General features: G+C 42.5%; 1 protein-coding gene across 1 annotated transcript in view; it reads right to left on the bottom strand.

Moving 5' to 3' along the window:
* The window catches only part of adgrl1a (adhesion G protein-coupled receptor L1a), a 119300-nt gene that overhangs the window by 73277 nt on the left and 25745 nt on the right, over positions 1-20278 (bottom strand). The window lies entirely within an intron of this gene.

A 20278-nucleotide genomic window follows, 5' to 3' on the forward strand; every position in this document is an offset into this window, starting at 1 on the left:
TGCTGATGAAACAGACAGATTGGACTGCATCTGTCTATATCTGTGTGTGTTTGTGTGTGTATTTTTTTTCCTATATTTTGGAGGGGGGATGGTTAGAGGATTTCCTTTGATCTCTCCAACTCTCGTTCCTCTTTATTTGATTGATCCTAGTAACTTATACTCTAGGAGGGTAGATTAAAATTGTAGTTGGTAAATTGTCTGAAAATAACTTTTCGCCATATGTGTACTGCATCTACGCGGCAGTATGAGACAGTATGAGACAATCTATAAAAAAAAAAAAAATCATCTTCCTTTGACTACTGCTTCTGATGGCATTCACTTGAAAGAAAACAACCAATCAGAGCAAAGGAGTCTCTAACACAGCTGTCAATCGCTGCTCATAGTTTGCGGTCAATTGAACAAACTAGGCAGCGCAGATCAAATCTGAATCAAGATTTTGTTGCTGCAGTGCCTATTTCTAATTTCAAATGTTTTCCGAAACATATTTTAGTGTTCTGTTTAGCTGTAAAATGAGAAAGTTTGTTACCTGGCTGCCATGTTGAAAAAAGTCAAGCCATAATCAAGCAGCACCCACTGACCGGAGCGGGAACTCTTACAAATGCCATTAGATGCAAATCAAGGAGTCAAAGAAACATTTGTCTCGTGTCAGGATATTAGTGAGTTTAGCATAAAAGAAAAACATCTATTTTCATAAAAAATATCTACTGTAGCTTAAGCATGCCGCCACTTACTCAAACACACACAGGTTTGGCTAGTATATAGTGCTGACTTGACTCTATTCATTTCTTAAGTCTGAGTCGTAACATTTTCAGCAAACCTACACAACAACCACTTCAGCTCAACTATTTTTGCAGCTCTGACTCAACAAATTTTTATTAGACTGACAAGTCTACAGGTCTTTTTAGAACCAAAATTAATCTAGTCAAAAGTCATCTAGATGTTGTCATTTCATAAAATATTTCTGTGATAAAAAGTAATAAAATGTGGGATTTAGCATTTATAGCAGAATATGTGAAAATCAAAATCTCACTCTGAAAATATTGAAGCAAAATTTTAAAGTAAATATTGGGGACAATAAGTGCTGAAAAAATGTTTTAAAAAACCTGATGAAGGTCTCTGTACCGAAACGTTCTTGTTTCCAATGAATTTCTTTTTTATTGCACATGTAGCAGACAGTGTGTGGGAGGTTTTTGTTCCAGGACAATAAGTGCTGAATATTCAAATCAAACACTAATCTTTATTTTAACCTTTAACTCAAAATAACAGTTAAGACACATATAATTATTTTTTAAAAAATAGCAAAAAAACTCCCTGCATTTTTGTAATCTCTTGATCCTCCCATGTTTGCTCAATAACATACACATATCAACATGCAGTCATGGCCAAGCTCTCGTCTCCTGGCAGCCAAGATGGCAGATCCTGAGAGACTGGGTGGCTTCACCCCCTCTCTTCATCATCACTGATTTGGCTTCCCCTCCACCTCTCCAGCCCCTCCTCTTTCTGACCTTCTCTGATATTTACCCTGCTCCCCAGAGGCAACGCCCGGCCCGCAGCCACCGACCTGCCTGGGTGTCGCTGCGTGGATTAGCATGTTGGATGTCGTAGAGTACGAGGCGAGAGCGAGAGAGAGAAGGGGAGGACAAATAGCGAAGAGGGAGAGAGAATGCAAGTGGAACATAGAGTACAAAGCACATCCGCAGCAGCTGTTCTTTACACCAGCGTTTATTTCTATCACAACACACAAACACACACACACACACAACCTCTACACTAGTGCAGCCTGTGCCTTCATTTGAGTTTGTTTGCGACCACCCTCTATGACCAGAAGCTGAGAGAAAAGGACACGCTCAGAGGGAGGGCAGGGGAGACAAAGAAAGAGTAGAAAAGCAGTAAACAAATAGCAATAGACATGTGATGTGGTACTGCAGAAGGCTTGGCGGCACCGCTCTCTCTCACGGCCCTTTCCTCTCTCTCTGTATTATTAATGGTCAAAAAGTGATCCCCTCCTGTGCGGTGACAGGCTGTCGTTTTTTCCCCTCCAACTTTTGTGGTTTTAATAAGAAAAATCTGTCTTTCCTCTTGTTTCTTTTGACTGTGCTTCTGTCTGTACTTTTCAACAATAGCTCTCCTGTGGTCTCAGAAGATGAGGAGGGCCGCAGAAAGAGAGCAGAGAGGGAGGGCAGGTTGGGGATTGAGGGAGGGGAAGGAGAGGCAAGTGCCGGGTGGATAAATTGATTTTTATTTTGTGACAGAAAGAGAGCTAGCATTACACAACACACAACATTTCAATGTGGAGGGAAGGAGGAACAGAAGGATGCAGTTGTGGCCAAAATGATGAAAAAGAAGAAACAAAGGAACGGCAGAACAAAGGAACGATGGGAAAAGAAGCATCACGCAGTCTGAGTAACTAATAAACAGTGAACAGAAGGAGCAAAGAAGTAAGGAACAAACGAAGTGAAGGAAGGATGACTTTCTGTATAACGAGAATAAATAAGCGAGAGTGGGAGGAGAGACTGCTGAAAATAGCCAAGTGCAAACAGCAAAGGAATAGTAAGAAAGCAGGAAGTAATGTCAAAGGAGAAAGCATTTCTTCTGCATGTGTCTCTGAGTCAGTGTGCCTCTGGGCGGAGGAAGGTTAGGAGTCTTTGGAGGGTGTGAGAAGGGTGTCTTCACCCCCTGCGCTCTCCCTACTTGGAGTATGTTACACGCCCGCGGCCAGAGGCTGACCTTTTGCACTGATCACATCCACCATTATTATCATCAGTGGTTCTCTTCTAATAGAGCGGAACATCATATCCCTATGAGAGCAGAGCGCGGTAAAATGGGAGATCGGACAATTTTACCGCACTGGTAGAAAGGTGAGGAGGGCGAGCAGGGGAGAAAGAAGGAGGCAGGGCGAGTGACCGTTGGCCGCATCAGCGCAAAGACAGACGCGTGGCTGTGTGAGTGAAACGACGGCGGAGTTACACTTAAGTGCACAGCTCCATCATCTTGTTTGGGATGCTACCCTCTGCTTCTTCAGCTATTAATTTACAGGCTGCCTTGATCCAAAGCAAATAACCTCATTATCCACTTCTATTGGATCATTACGATAATCACCATGATCATTAGGATCTGTTTGCTTTAGCAGACACGCTCATCGAGAACAGGGTGTCACAAGTCCTTTTTGTTCGGGGTGGGGGGTACTGTTAAAGGGTGCGTATGTCTGTCACGGGAACCATTCATGTTTAGCCCATCACGCAAATCACTTCTGTACAGAGGAAAGAGGCATTTAGGAACATTAGCCGACCAAAATCAAAAGGAGGGAGAACAAAGAGTTTACGTCGACAGTTTTTGCTGCATAATTAGCAAAGCTGGTCTCAGAGCTCCTACAGCTTCAGGCTTTCTCTCCTGCCTTTCCGAGGGGAATCTGATATCAAGGTGGGAGAGACGGGTATGATAAGCATGCCTGTGTGCGTGTGTGACCGAACAGCCCGTGGTCAGAAGGCTGTAGATCTAACCGCTGATTGGACACACACTGCAGCTTTAAAAGTCGTTTTCTGCTAAGAGCCTGCCAAAGATTCCTGCGCACATTAAATCTCTTAATTAGCATTTCAATACTTTTGAAGACGAGGTACGTTGTATGAACAAGTGAAAATCATGCAGGCCAACGGGGAGCAGAGTGAGGAGAGGGAAAACACAAACACAGAAATTTATTTGGTTTGGAAAACACTCGTGATTGATTTAAAGATTTGACAGTCATAACTTCTGACGGTCTGTTGCTTCATGCAAAGAGAAGTCTTTGCATCCTAAGATGAAGCACCAGCATTTCCCATGCTATTAGGATTGATGTTTATGCCTCAGATGCTTCAACAACAAATAGTTGGTTCAGTGGCAAAGCTCCCGCTATGAAGGAAATGATTGCCTCCTAGCAACCGACACAGTCAAGCGTGCAAAACTGAATGGCAATCACATCTCACTTACAAATCAGAAAATGATGCAAACTGCTGCATTAAATATTTGTAATCAAGTAAAAAATCAGTTCAAATAAACTTCCAACATCCACTTAAATTGGAATAAACTGAAAACAAGTACTTTTCTTTCATTCAGGGCTGCTGGGATTCAGTTTCAGTCAGGTCTGAGACAGGCACTTTATTTCAGAGGAAAGTATCACTAGACTCAGTGAAGGCTAGCCATGTAGTATTAGAGTTTGATGAGACTGCAGAGAACGACAAAAACGTATGCTTCGCCTGGGGGCCTCTAAGTAATTCTCCCTCTGAGTCATCGGAGCTGAAGCTTTGTCACACTCGATACTCTTTTGTACTCTCTTGAGTTAGGCAAGAGGGAGCAATACAAGGAAGTGTGACAATAAATGAGGATGAGATAGAATTCATTAATTACCTCTTCACCTCCATAAAACTAATCACTCGCCAAAGTGAATATAATTATCCGACTTTTCCTTTGGAAACGTAACAGACATACCATGAAATATCATTACCATCACCATCTGTGATCGGGCTTTGCTGAGTGGGAGGCTGTGTTTTTACTGTCAAACCTGCCTTCCAGGATGCTGAGGTATGACAGTCGAATTTAATTCAATGATTATTCAAATTAGCCAAAGTGATGATTTGGACACACTTCCACTGCCAAACTCTATGTGTTTGTGTGTGAATGTGCATGTGCATGTGAAAGTGTTTGTGTGTCATAAGCACCCATTAACAGAGCGCGTGGAATCAGATAAACTCTAATTGCAAGAAAGAGTTTGCTTCAATCACTGCGCTAAAAGTGACATCAAGGGCAACGGCTGGCACAATCTGACACTATTATCTATGACATTCAAAACAACAGGAACTATGCCCTGCTAGTATTTAATGACTCTAAACTTAAAAAAAATAACACGTTTTTTCCCAAATTGTACATTCGAAGCTCCGCACACTCAACAGATGCCAAAACAAGATCGAATCAATGTCACTGCCAAAAAAAAAAAAAAACCCACCAAAAAAAAAACACCAGCTCGTATAAACCCTTCTTCATTGTTATCTTCCAGTTGGGCCTATCGCTAATCTCCCTAATCCTTTTTGGTGAGGCTATCGCTAGCAAAGACACCATAATAGCATTAGATATTATTCCTTCACAACAACCTGACTCTATCACATTTGCATTGACGCTGAGCAGCCCACACAGTCTCGGTCATAGCGAGAACTGTAACACTGGAGCATTCATTCAGGATGGATAATGTTGTTAAGATCGCGGCGACTGCACAGGCACATTCAGGTCAGATCATCCCAACACTTCTCCATTTACTGGGGGTAGGTCAGTTAAGGCCGGAGCTCTGGTGTGGTAGTATCTCGCTGGCTGCAGCAGCAGGGCTGTTTATATAATGACACCATTGTGCCGACTGTGTGCAGATGGAACATCAGAGCTCTTGTAATGGCCTGTGTATTAGGGCCAATGTGTTTGATTACTGACTCAGGGATAGTGGCGATAGGCTGTGTAGTCAACAGGGAATAAGGCTCCTTCCAAAACAGCAACCCAGGGAAAAAAAAGACCTATTTGAAGAAACAGAAGGAAAGAGGGAAGAGACAAAAAAAAACAGGGAGAGACTTTAATGGAAGTGTGCTTTAAGGGAATGCAAATGAGACAAGGGAATCTGCAGAGCTGCAGAACACAGCGGAGGGATATCAAACAGGGCTAGTGTGGCTGTCAAAGAGGTAAAGGCAAAGCGAAGGGGGGGAGGGAAAGAGAGAGAGCCCCTCTCACTTTATTCAATAGACACTCCTGTACCACTTTTTCCTGCTTCAGCATCCGCCCTCGGCTAGAGCTCTCCACAAACCCCAACCCACACACCTCCTCATCTCTAGAGTCTACACTTTAACTATTATATGTTTCTAAAACAGTAGTAAAAAACTGCCAATAAAGAAGCCAGTAAGAGTCCAATATTCCTGAGTGACAGTTGTACATGCTAATCAGAGTGCACGAGTATCTGAAGGGGGGTTGACTGTGTGTGATAACAGGGCTTCATCTGTGAATGAGTGATAGAGATAGTCTGCCCCGAGCCAGCCAGCCACTCAGTCTGTTCGTCAGCGATGACACCTCGCAGCAAAGAGAGCGCGCGCTCCCCGGCCCCGGTCTTCAGTGTCTCCAGTGTGGCCTGTGATTTATTGTGGCGGTGGAGAGCTTGTCACTGTTCATTATTACTGATGCAACAGGAGGCAATGCCACCACCCATCAATGCTTGCCCTGTGATGCCCGCCACAGCTGCCAGAGGAAGTGACCTCAGCACCCACCTGTCTGCGAACGCAAACACTGGCTGCCGCCGCGCTCTAATGGGATCTTATGTCTTACAGCCACAGAACCTCTGAGCCAATTTGGCAGCCATCTCTTGACCAATCACTAACCAGTGGAAACATTACACATAAGAGGTCCAGTGTGTGGGATTTAAGGGTATATATTGGCCAAAATATCATATAATGAGAATATTTTCTTTAATCACCTGAAAATAAGAATTGTCGTATTTTAGAGAAACACGTTTTTAATGTGGAACTGCTTTATTCAGTGTGTGATCGGTCGGTTTGTTTTGGAGAGGAAGAGATCGCTACGGATAATTCGGCACCTGGTAAAAAACCTCCTGAACAATAAACAGGAATCCTAACCAGGAGTTCACACAAAAGCACACACACATTGACAAACAGCCAATTTCAGCTGTTTGCAATCTGCAGTTCACAGTGCTAGATAGCAATAAACCCTTCACACTGCTCTTTTAATTTAGTCTGAAAATATTTGGCAATAGCAAATGTCATTTTTGTTATCTAAATACATAGAAATCTATTTTAAAAAAAACACCTGAAAGTCACAGAAAGTTGAGCAGCCCAATTTGTGCCACTTCTCTCTGCGCCGAGACACATAACTTCATCTTGTTTCCGCCTTTGACTTTTTCTCTCACACTTTCTCCTCCGTTTCTGTTCCCCCGTGTCCCAACCTCACAGTCAAATTAGATATACTCCATATCAGTCAACCTGCGCTGTCAAGTTTGTCAGCATGAGTTGCGTCGCAAATCAATGAGAGGAAATGAATAATTCACCGTGACCATTAAGTCTACACAACAAGAGTGATAACTGCCGGCCCTGACATTAATCTTACGAGCCACCAACAATGGATTATGATATAACATGATAATGTTATGAAATTGTACTCTCTGGTGAATCTTGCTCCCTCCCGCCCTTTGCATTGAGCTGTTCCCAGATGTCACTTGGCTGTGACTGGCAGGCTGCCACCCCGAGTGCCTGTGCACCGCCAGGCCCTGCTAGATCCATCTTCATTAAGGACAGAACCGCTGTGAGTTGTGTGTGTTATTATCAGTGTCTATTAATCTGAAAGCTCCAGCAGGGCAACCCTCGCCTCACTGTTGCGCTACGGCAAACTATAGCCGAGCATACAGTACGTTCACACACACTACAGATACACGACATTCAAACAAACACATGTATGTGTGCATTCACACTCACACATACACACACACACAATCCCTATAAACACCCGCCTATCCACAGCTCTCTCTAATAATAAGCACAGCAACACATTTAAACAATTTGCGGATAATGCATGCTCACTCCTAATTGGGGATGATAGACAATAATTATGTCTGGAAAAAATTAATTCGTAATTGTTTAGCTACGAATGGGACTCACTCGAGGCAAACTGTAGACACCCCCCTTCTAAGTGTTGATGTCGGCATACGGTAACAAGCACATGATCGCATCTTGGAAGCATACAAGTTCACCCACATGCACACAGTCACACATGTACACACACACACACACACACACACACACACACACAGAAGGGCCCACCGGGGCGCCACATGTGATGTTGACCCAGTTTAGATCTGTGGCACAAAGTAGAGCAGGGATTCAGAACAAAAAGAGACAGTGACATTTAAAAATAGGTTGACATTCTTTTCATCTCATTGCTGAGACCCATACAATGGAAGTATCCATCTTTTGTGTCAACGGCACCATCAACTAATTATTCCGTCACATCTTCAACTTGCCACTGTAGAGATCCACTCTCTTTACAGGCTTAGGTTTGGTTTCAGAGAAGCTAGTTGGAGTCAGGAGGATCCAAGCTAAGATATAAATGTTTAACTGTTGAACAATTTAAACAAATTTATCGTTCTTTGCTTCATCATTGCTTAATTATTATTTTTTATATCTAATTTATGGTAAAGTAGTGGTGTGAGCATAAAGTGAAACGGGTATTCTGAATGTCTGAGTGTAATGCATCTAACTCACCCAAATGAATTGTTTCCTCCTCTTTACTTCATATTGGGCTTCTTCACCCCTTTCAATGCATTTGGTTTAAAAAGTGTGCTGCAGGCTGCTCGCTGAATGTGAAGCAGACATTGTTGTTGTGCTGCGGTGCGTTCACTGTTTATAAGAACGTTCGGTTTGTGAGTCTTTGCAGCCAGCTGATAAAGAGCAGCCTTAAAAAAAAATCTATGATATCCCTTTGAAAACGTAAATGTAATGTTTGATTAATTTTCCCAGTTTGTGTTTGTTTTTAGGGTTTGGATTTCTGACACGACATTGAGAATGCTGTTTAATAACAACCCACACACAGGCACAGAGCAGTTTGAAACCTGAGAGCGTCATGAGCGTATGCTTCTACTCTTTAATGTGAGCACACATTAATTAAACCTCAGGTGAGTATATCTGGATTTTTATCAACTCAGTGCATTCGCTCATCGTGACAGCTGGGCAGCATACAAACCCAATTTAGGGTGACTTTAGCAATTCAACCAAACTCCAACTTTCAGTGAATTTTCCGTGACCCTCCAATTCTGTCTGGAGTTATCCAGATGATTTTGTTGGGCATCGCAAGAGCACAGGCAGTAGCAGTTAGCTTGTTTATGTGGACGCAAACATGTCTACCTTTTCCAAATGCACATGTCTGAGTGATTTGTGTTGTGCAACGGTGTGTATGTATGTCTGTGTGTGTGTGTGAGTGATGTATCTAATTTGATAGTAGTGACCCCAATCTGCCTGCCAAGGTTATCCAGCTTTAGGATGGGCAGAGTGGGCATCAGGAGATTCTGACACAGCAGGCCAGGCTGGCATGCCCCAATTCTAAAACATGGCTGTCACTCACTTCTTCTCTCGCTTCCTCTCTCTGTCTACCTTTGTCAAACACACATATGCACAACTACCTCCCACCGACACACACATATATGAAAGCACACTGACACTGTCCCACATTCAGCACAGTAGCATCCTTCATAGCTACTCAGGAATAAAAGGAGACATGGGAGTCTATGTGCACACATGTGAGTGCACGCAAACACAAGCATCTTATTCAGCTTATTCAGTATTTCACTGCTGGAAACACGGTCTTTTCATAAAACTAGGCTATCTGTGCAGTAGATTTTTTTTAATGAGAAAAACAGATGAAAATGGCTGTGGCTTTCATTTCTGCTCAAGAGGTATAAAACCTACAACTACCAAAATGCATTGTGCCACACCAGGCCAATAAATGCGGTTGGTGATGTATCAGGAGCTTAGAAAGTAATATAGCAGCTTGTAACAAACAATCTCAAATTACAGTAAAACAGTTCACATATGTTTCTGAAGTGATTTATGGTGAGAAATAGGCAATGCAGTTATATATATATATATATTTTTTTTTACCACACAGCTAACAGTATGGCATCTGCTTCTTATTCACCACTTCTCCTGTTACAGCACTAAGACATTTTAAGTAACGCAGTAATAGAATCGGATTCTATTTGATCAGCACTGCCGACTTTTACACACGGGGGGAGAGAGAGAGAGAGAGGATCATGTCTCTCTCTCAATGCACTTCTATACTCTATGTTTCCGTGGTGACGGACGCACAAAAATGCAAAAGTACAATCTGTAGTTCAAGCAACAGCACCAGAGCAAGCCCAAATCTGCCCCGCGCAGATTTGGACTGAGAGATGAGGAGGAAGATCTGGGTGCTGGTAAGATGGAGGGAAGTTTACCACAGTTCACTGACACATACTACCCACATTGTTATGACACAAAGCTGGTTGAAAATCTGCTAAATATCCCTTTATGCTGAAAACCACTTATATATTATCTGTATCTGCAGTAGGAAACAACTGAATCTATGACAGAGATGTTGCTAGTGTTTGTATAAATAAGTCTGAGCAGAAGTGGCAAAAATAGGCCATGACACGTTAATAATAGAAAGGTTATTGAAGTCTCTGGCACACAACAATGGTTTCATCATCTCACAGCAGCCTGTGCATTTGTCTGTTGCTCAATTGTCTAGGAACCAGACAGGTAAATGTTTGACACTAGAATGCACATTTGCTGGAAATAATACTCAGAATCACACAGAGTCTCAAGCTATGTGTGTGGAGCTGCCATAATTATCTCTGCCTAGTTTTATGTAAGGTCGTATGAGTGTGTGTGTGTGTGTGTGTGTGTGTGTGTGTGTGTGTGTGTGTGTGTGTCAGAGAATGTGTATCTATCTGTCTGCAGTTAATCTTGAATGCTACTGGACCAATCGGCCTAATATTTTGGGTCTACATTTCTCAGGATGCTCAAGGCTCTCTTGTGGTTGCAGTGATTCATAATTGTTGGGGAAAAAAACAGTTTTATTGACAATAAAATTAAATGCTGACTGCTCGTTCCTCTCAAGCAGCCGGAATAGGGCTGCAAGTTTTCTGGGGATCAGCTCAGCTAAAAAAGCAAGCCTGTCCGTTGCTGGTCACATTTTGGCCTTTAGAAAAGTTTGGTCCTAATTACATACCCGATATGTTACGTTACACCAAAGCTAGGCGTGTTACGAGATGAACGGTCTTTGCCACCATTCTGCCTGTAAGAAAGACCTGCCGCAGCATTTTGCCCAATTTTGAAAACTTAAAGATTTTGTTAATTCGGTCAATTTTTCTTGATATGTGTGATTCTACCATAACTGAGTTCGGAAGCTATGTAGTTAAAGTGTTTCTCCTTTGGTCTCTTTATTTGTGTTTATTGTTGTTATATCTTTGTTGTGCTGTGGCCTACAAAGTTAATACCGTTCAAAGTCTAGTTATGGAGCAAATCCATGAAAAATAGACAAGCACATATTTTTCTTAGCTCCTAGGAGCTTCTGAAACACTTCTGCTGGAGGTCTGCACTCTACTGAGTGAGAGTTACTACTGAAATGATTGTAGAGTCCCTCCTTCTTTGTCCCTAACTCCTCTTAATACACCTCTCTTATCGCACACACGTTATCATACAAACACAGACACTCGTGCAGAGGGTCCCGAAGGAAGGATGGGCGGTGGTGGTCTGATTATTAGAGAGGAGCTGTGGGAGACACAGCCCACAGCCCAGAGCTCAGGGCCTCAGTCAGTCAGGCTGTAACAGGTGCTGCTTTCCACTGCCTGCTTCTGTTAATTACCAACAGCGCAGTGCTGGAAACGCTTTGCCGGGATCCACACCAGGTGAACACCCATTAGTGCATGGAGAGGATCCAGAGGGTCTGTGCCGACCGCCTCCCCCCACGACTGCTCATAGTCTGAAGCTAAGCACATCAACACACACTGAGAAAAAAACACACAAACACTCTCATGCTTTCACTGTGCACGCTCTTGCATAATTTTGTGTTGTTATGTGCGCTGGTATAATGATTACGCCTTGAGACATGTACACTCATTCAAACGTGTACACACACACACACACACACACACACACACACACACACACACACACACACACACACACACACACACACACACACACACAAACACACAGCTCCGCCTGTACCCGTGCTTTCTTTTTCTTTCTTTCCGAATACTAATTTTTCCCTCCATCTCCTTCGTGTCCCCGGAGGCCCGAGTACATCAGTTCATCGACACATTTCGTTCTGGTCGGTGGTCTCCATGGAGCCTCCTGTTTCATGTGACCTTTTCCCCCTCTGTTCCAGAAGTCTCGGGCGTCTGGTCACTCTGAATCACTCTCTCCATCTGCCTTTGTTCGGGTAAAAAGGTTCGGTAGAGAAAGGAAACCAAGTGCATAAAAGGAGATGAATCAACAGACATCTCATGGCGCCTGCTGCTGCTATCCAAGTGAAGGATAGTTCTGTTTGTACTCATCCACCTTATCTCCCCTCCCCCCCTCGACATATCTTGAGCCTCGCGTCTCTGCCACTCCGTACCTCCCGCCGCCCCTGTTTTGTACTAACATGCTCCCTCCATACCCCTGCAGTTCTCATCCTATTTTCACATCTCATCATCAAATCCCAGTTTGCTTCATTCCCATCAATAATGAAAGAGTTTTAGACCGGGGGTGAAAATAAATAACTCTCAGCCAATCAAGTGGGTGCTTACAGGCATTCCACCAGATGCCGTCAGCCAATGAGAGGGAGCTTTGGTGGCTCAAATGAGATCAGATGTGAGCTGCTGCTCTGATCCCATTGAAAGGAAAAGTAAATTATTTAGGCGACGCTCTTTTGCTGCAAATTCCCCCTAAAGTAGTGCTACCGCTTCTGCTCTGCTGGGAAGGCCACCTCATCGGAGGAAACGCTGCTTTTTCTGCACAGTGAGAGATTTAAAATGCAAATAGGCATTCACTGACAGCAGTCATAAATTGAAACACCCCTTATAGATAACTAAACACATGCAAATGAGCTGATTAGCTGAATATGCAAATTGATTCATTATTTGCATTTATATGTTAATTGACACTGTGGTGCGTTGTAGATTAATTATATCATACATTAAGCATAGAATTATCTATAGCAATGGATACAGATAGAAAGATAACAATTAGTTGCCGTTAGTACGTCTCTTTCTCTCCCATTGATCTGACATATGGCACTGACCCAAGTTACAAATTGAAGAAATCTCATTCTAATGTTCATGAAGCTGCAGAGAGCTTCTCTGAATATCCACGTCGAAGCAGAACGCTGGCTCTGCATTCAGAGCGGATGGGTGTGAGGGGGGAGCACTGCTGGCTGTAAGCTCTGTAGGGTGCTCTCTCTCTTTAACTGTCTCTCATCCCCTCTGTCTGTTGGCCCTCTGACCTGTGCAGGTCTCACGTTCCTGACTCGTCTCTCAGCAAACAGCCGATCGATAGATGGATCTGACTTTACCCTGACTCAATAACCCCTCATGCACATCCTCTTCCTCTGAGGAGCAAGTGTGCATGTGTGTGTTTGAGTGTGTGCGTGCTGGTGGAGGAAGGCTTTGGGTCTGCATGTGCAAGTTTGTGCTTGCAGGGCATGGTTTTGGGGTTTTTGGCAGAGCTGCGCATGTGTGTGTATGTGTGCGTCTGTGTCTGCCAGCTCCAGTCTCTCACCCGGGGGCCTAGAAGTCACGGCAGTGAGAAAACAGATTGATTTCTCCCCTCCCACGCACAAACAATTAACTACACAGCGCTCAATTAGACACACGCTGGAGACGCCTTCAGACAAGCCTTTGCCTTGACCTGGGATCTGTTTCCTGCAAACCAACCTATAGTATTTCTTTATCCCCCCAACCACGCATCAGAGGTGTGAGAGCCAGTCAGTTGATAGCAGGAAGGTGTTTATGTGCCCTGCTCTGGCAAAATGAGCTCTTCCTGTTGTTCGCGGCATCTTCCTAGGATTATGTGTCCCAGCACAAAATGAGCCAAGATTATCTTTAATGATGTCGACGGTGTGCAGTTTCATTATCGCCAGTGTTCGCACACTGCTCCACAGCTTGTGCTGCTAGCTGAGTAAGCGGAGTTAGGATGCTAATTTAAAGGCAGGGGAATTCCAGCGGAGCGTGGAAGCCTCTGTATCAGCCGCCCCATGTCCACCTCTGGGACCCATATCCGCGTAACACATGTTGATCATCCAGTAAAGGACAAACAAGGTTGTCATCCCTCCGTCAGCTTTCTGTCACTTTTCATTTTTCCACGTGAAACACTCCAGTGAGCATGTCTTTCTCTGTATCTCTCTCTCTTTCCTTGAGCCAAGACATTTGTCAGAATTTCAACAGTGTCCTGCTACTGCTTCAGTAAACCGGCCTGTTTGTTGACTGCCTCAAAAATAGATGTCTATGCCCATTCAAGGAAATAAAACACAACTATTAACCATCTTGAATTCTTACTTTGCTGTAAGTCTGCTTAATTCAACTCTGAATGTTATTCATTTCACATTTTACTTACCATTTTTACCTTTTTGCCATTCCTTTTTTAAAATACTGTAATTAAAGGGGATCTATATGCCCATTTTCTGGTTAATAATTTTGTTTTGACTTTCTACTAGATTATGTTTACATGCTTTTTTTGTTCAAATTTTTTTCCCCTCAGTGCTGGAACACCTGTATTCATCCTCTGTCTGAGATGCTCTGTTTTTGTACCTGTCTCTTTAAGCCCATCTCCCGAAAAAGCCCCTTCTGTTCTAAGTGGTCAGTGTTTTCAGGTCTTCTGTATCTGCAGCCTCGGCATATTTGCACCATCATTGCAGCAAGGGAATTACTGTAATGGTCCATAGCAGAACTTTTGTGAAAAAAAATCACCAACAAACGATTTGACACCAAAGTCTTCACCCTCAGACATTCTCCAGCAGAAAATGATCCAAAATTGGGGAGAAATTACTACTGGCAACCAAGATTACATCTTTCCCTGACATTAGCATGTAGCACTGTAGGTTTTATGATGTAAACGATTGCAATAATGCGCAGTCATAAAAATAAAAATAAAACAATCATGAGTTGACGTCAAACTCATGACTTTGAAACTATGCCAAAAATGTACACTCATTGCTCCGTAGACCTGTTTTTCCAGAATACACACTCCCTGCAGCTAGTGTCAGTTTCCCAGTAACGTTTGTGCCACCAGTCCTGGGTGTTTTTACTGACCTTTTGGTGGCATTACCCAGCAGCGTTTGAGCAACACAACCCATGACTTTTTCACCATACCTGTCCATGCTTTTCCAGCAACTTTTGAGCCACCAAACATGGGTATATTAAGGGAAAAAACAATGTTCTTCTAACCATAACCAAGCGGTTTTGTGTCTAAAACTAACACATTCACCGCAGCATTGTTGACCAATCTAACATATTCATGGCTGGGTTTTATAACTGCAGGGGTGTGTGTATTTTTGGAGAAATGGGACAAACAGGCGTTTGCTTTTGGGATAACTGACTGTTGGAGAAATGGGTTTTGGGTCCAGCGGAACATTTTTTGGATTGATATGGCTTCAGAATTTGGGCCGTCAGAAAAATGGGCAGTCCCCATAAAGAACTGTCTAAAGAGATTTTTTGCTCAAATAATTTTTGGCCATGTTTAATATAAACATGACAACATTATATATTACAGAAAATAAAGAAATGCCTAATAGGTCCCTTTTAACAACTGATTCTTGCATTTCTAATGAAGTAGCAAGTTTACAACAAAAACACTGTATAAATAATCCTATGTGCAAAAAGATGTAAATTAAAAAAAGTGTTTCGTATTAAAAGTAGGAAATACGGGTCATCAGCACATTAAAATTGAGCTGTGACAATTATTTCCACAGATGCTGGCGCTGACGTTAATTGTGATCCACTGCTGCATGGCCAAGTCATTCCAGGCTTAAGTGTGTCATTCATAACACGGGCTAAGGGAGATAATAGAATTCGAGAGTGTGTGTGTGTGTGTGCGCACGTGTGAGTGTGTGTGTTTATGAAAGACAGACAGGAGAGAGAGCAAATGAGAGAGAGAGCAAGAAAGAAACTGAGAATTCATAGAAGTACAAGCTCCAGTGAGGGTTAACATTTCTAATTATCTCACTGTCACGTCTGGAGGCTAAGAAGATAACACCTGAAGTCACCAAGGCGGCAGAGCGGGCATACACACATACCGAGTATACACACACTCATACACAAACAGTGCCACAAGCACACACACCTCCCACCTCCTGCACCTCCATGCTCGGCTCTCAGATTTGTCTCTCTCTGCATGATTGCCTCCACCTCTCCCTCTTCTTTTTCTCTTTCCCTAATTTTATTCTCTTTGTTGCACTCACACTCTCTGTGTGAATTATATGCGAGGTCCAGCTTGCGGGCTCTCCCCTGTTTACTTACGTATGTGCTGATGTCAAGACGCTGCGCTCGTGTCTCACCCCTGCTGCCCTCATATGCAGGCGAGGCCAGCGATACGCTGCGTGTTCCCACTGATGTTTATCCTTGTCATGCCTATTGAACACGGCTTATGGCCTGTGTTTGATATTAAATCCCATGCTGAGGGGCTAGCTGGTTGCTCCACTGATCAGATAAGCACCAGAGGGAAGGAGGGTGGATTTAACTGGTTTTAGTAATCACAACAGTCCATCCCCCCTTTTCTATCCACGCTACTGTACATCCCAACTGAGGGATGAACAGTCCACCGCCCCTCCTCTCTCCATGCTACTGTACCATACATCTGAGGGATTTGCATTAATACTGTGGGCTAGTTTGGACTCTGTTATCATATAAATGTAAACTCCTTTTTCTATATAGCCAGAGACATGGTGTAAGGCTTGGCAGCATATCACTTACCATCCTGGCTTTACTGTACAGAAGTCCAGACTTATGACTGATTAGCCAGCCTGTTCACCTACAGAGCAAGTTTCTAATCAGAATAGAAGATGTGAAGGTCATTTATCCAGCTATTAACTGCCGTCTTCCTCAGGCCTCCCTCACTGCCCTCTCACTAGCACCCTTATACCCTTTTACCAACAAAATTAGTTTGAATATGTATAATTTTTTAAATGTGGGAAAACTCTTTAAAATAGGTAATTAGTTAGATAGTAGATAGTTTTTAACCTGGTGGCTTTTTAATCACAGTATTTGAAAAGCATGTGCATACTGTTATACTGTAATTAAAAGAAAAGTATAACTCATGAATTGAAATGGTCTGTCCCTGTTCAATTTGGTTTTTGTTCTGTTCTTTTTTTAAAACTGTTTTGTAATTTAAATTTTTGTATCATGTTGACATGAAAAACTAAAAAGTGTTAAATTTCTTTTTAAATTGGCAATACTGCTTTTCCATTGCCACCATGAGTATGCCTCTGTAGTTTTTTGGGTTTTTTTTCCTTCTGGTGTTTCACGTTTGTTCAAAGAGCTGTTTTCAGAACCTCAATCAGAGCGATCTATTGGGGCTCCTTAGGTTCATGTTCTTTTTTACCATCCCTACAGTACATGGACATCCTACATTTCCTCCTTTACGGACATCCCACACATGATCTAAGCCAGAGCCAACTGGGTGGAGCTACAGATGTGCTTTGCTACTACAAACAAGGACTGCGTGATAAAGACATTGTCCCCATCTCTTATAAGTTCAGTGATTGAGGTCATAACCTCAGACAGCCTTGGTCATAAACCAATGTTTTGCTAAGATTTTGCTGATCTATTAATCAACAGTCTGTTTAGTTCCCATTTCTAACAGACTTCTGGGTGAGCACAGATGTCTACTTTTCACAAGTTCTTTCCCTATTCACTTGTTGCACACACACACTTCATAAAGTCACAGCACATTTGAGAAAACTTTTAATCATTTCAATTATAAGTCTTAAACATTCATATATATATAAATATATATATATATAAAATTATAGTTAAATTTTTATCAAACTTTACATGATTTACTATAATAATTTTGTAATTATAATACTATGATGGGATAAATCCAAAGCGATCTCTCCCAACTCTTAAATACTGACACTTGGTCAGTGGCTTTTGGCGTTTGAGACCAGCTCACTGAGGCACCCTTTAACGGTGAAATGAGACCCTGTGTGAGGTGGTATTTTTTTAACCTCTAGGAAACTACTGCAGCAAAAAGAGTGGAGAGTCCACATATGGTGGTCAGGAGTGGAGGTGGACAGGTCAAACAAACAGACTCTGAGTCAGGAGGCTGCTGTTGGTGTCCCATGAGAAACCAAACGCCAGTCGAGTTATTTTAATAACAATATAGTGTGCTAGTAGCTTAGCATACTATGCTAATGCATGTGTCACCTGACGTTAGACTACGTTATTGACGAATGTACTTATTTTAAGCCAAACATAATGTTTTATTCTAAGCTAGCTACAAACATTTTTAACAGTGCATTTTGAAAAGAAACTGCATACATTTGACAGGCAGAAACTGTACATTTCCTGGGAAAATGGAACTTGAACTTTAAAATGCATGCAACAAGCATAAATTGAGACGCCTTCCTGGTGCGTTCGAAGCTGATGCAAATGGAGTACCTAATGTTTCATATTTTGACCTGTAGCACCACGAAGCAAGTGTTAGTATTTGAGGAGTTGAGAGTAACTATTAAAAAAATTGATGAATTTTTTTAAAAAAGTACATTTACTCATGTACTGTACTTAAATATGAATTTGAGGGACTTATTTTTTTTTCATATCATTTTATACTTTTACTCCACTGCATTTCAGATGGAAATATCGAACTTTTTACTTAACTACATTCATGTTAAAAATTAAGATAAGAAGATCTTAAAAATATGATGTTTTATTATTAATTAAATCTTTAAACAGTTCACACATGTACAGTTGCAATGATCAGTTGTTTAATCAATGAGTTAATTCATAGAAAATTAATTTCCAACTATATTGATTAACATTTACGTCTTTTTCTTTTTAAGGGGTGTTTTTTGAATATGATTTCATTTTCTTTCGAATAAAATAATTTTCAGTTTTGGGGTGTTTTTACTGGTTATTTCACAAAAAAAATTGAAGGGTTCTATACATTTTTTAAAATAGTTTTGAGGTTTTGGGTGTGTTTTTTGTTGTTGTTTTTCAAAGATTTGGCAGCATTTGGTAACTTTTACTTTAAATAATTTAAGTAGATCTCCTCTCATTCCTGAGGGTCCTCTTTTCCACCGGGCCCTGGCTCTTCACTTGGTGGTGACATGCAAATCAAGTAATCAATGACCAGTTTTGGTTTTTTCTCTCACTCTTCTTCTGATTTTTCAGTAGCAGAAAAGGTTTTGTTGTGGTTCTTCCTTGTATTTTGGGTCTTCTGCCTCCTATGTTGGTGAGTTAACAGGGCTTTTGTCTGGCCCTCTCCTCTTATGGGGGCTATGAGACCTCTTGGATATAGCAACAATTTTTCGAGCTCCTTTGACACACTGCATTACTACTATAGCTGCACCACCATTGCCAAGCTGCTATATTCTACAACTCGCTTAAGGGCTGATGAAATATTCACAGAGCTGAGTGTTACAGCAATATCAGGCGCTGCAAAGCTTTTTAAGGTCAACTTTCACCGAGACTCTCTCTTGTCACCCTGTCCTGTTTCCCCACTGATGCCCTGCAGAGGGCCTTTCGCTTGTGACAACCATTCTCCTGAGACTTCCTTCTCTCTGTCACCGAGCCATGCGCCACCGCTCTGGCCTGCGAACCGCAAGTGGGGTGAAAGCTGGGAACATTTCCACTGTAGCTAGGTCCGGGTCAGAGCGACTCGCTGGGTGCTGGAGATCTGGCTCGTGCTCTTTGAGACTGTTTAAAATTATAGAAGCATTCGCACGGAGGAGAGTCTTGAAATATTAATCACATTCGAATTAACGGAGCTGTCCATCAAGCCAGATACAGTACATTGTCCCCGTGCCCTAACTGCGTGGGCTCCAGTGTCACCGCTATCATCTGCAAAGTGAAACAAAGACAGAAATGCCAATTTTCTCCACAAGACATCTACAGTAAATACGCTGAAAGCAAAGATATGTGTACTAGACTGCTCGGCCATGAATAAAGAAGGAGCTTGTGTACCAGCCAACAATTCCTTCTTGTCAGTAAGCACAAACAACGCTTCCCACATTTGCAGGCACACAAATCACAACAGCCTGGTTTCAGTGACCCAGCATCCTGGTCAGCAGCACAGTTCGCCCCCTCACGCCTCATCGTCCAATCCACTGACGCTCGCATAGCTATGGCCTGATGGCCAACTAGTCAGCTCTAGCGGCACAGAGGTCCAATGTGATTCATGGCATTTAGCCCCCCCCAGCTCCTATGGAACCCAGCACTCTGTTGCTGTGACATCACAACCAGGGCTCTGATTGGTCACCAGATGGCTGCCCTGATTGGATTCTGGCCCAAACTGTGCGGGGCCTGAATCACTGGCTCAGTGCTGCTCTGGATACTGATCCAGCCCACCTGCACTGCCCGGCAAAAAAAAAAAAGAAAAACACACACACACACACACACACACACACACACACACACACACACACACACACACACACGTGCACATGAGCAAATGAGCAAAGATGCAAGTATCAATGACATCCAATTAAACATGCTCATTCATAAAAATAAGTCACTTAACTGCCAACAACTACA

The sequence above is a fragment of the Plectropomus leopardus genome, chromosome 18 (assembly GCF_026936395.1).
Source record: "Plectropomus leopardus strain MGB_pleo_1.0 chromosome 18, ASM2693639v1, whole genome shotgun sequence".
NCBI lineage: Eukaryota > Metazoa > Chordata > Actinopteri > Perciformes > Serranidae > Plectropomus > Plectropomus leopardus.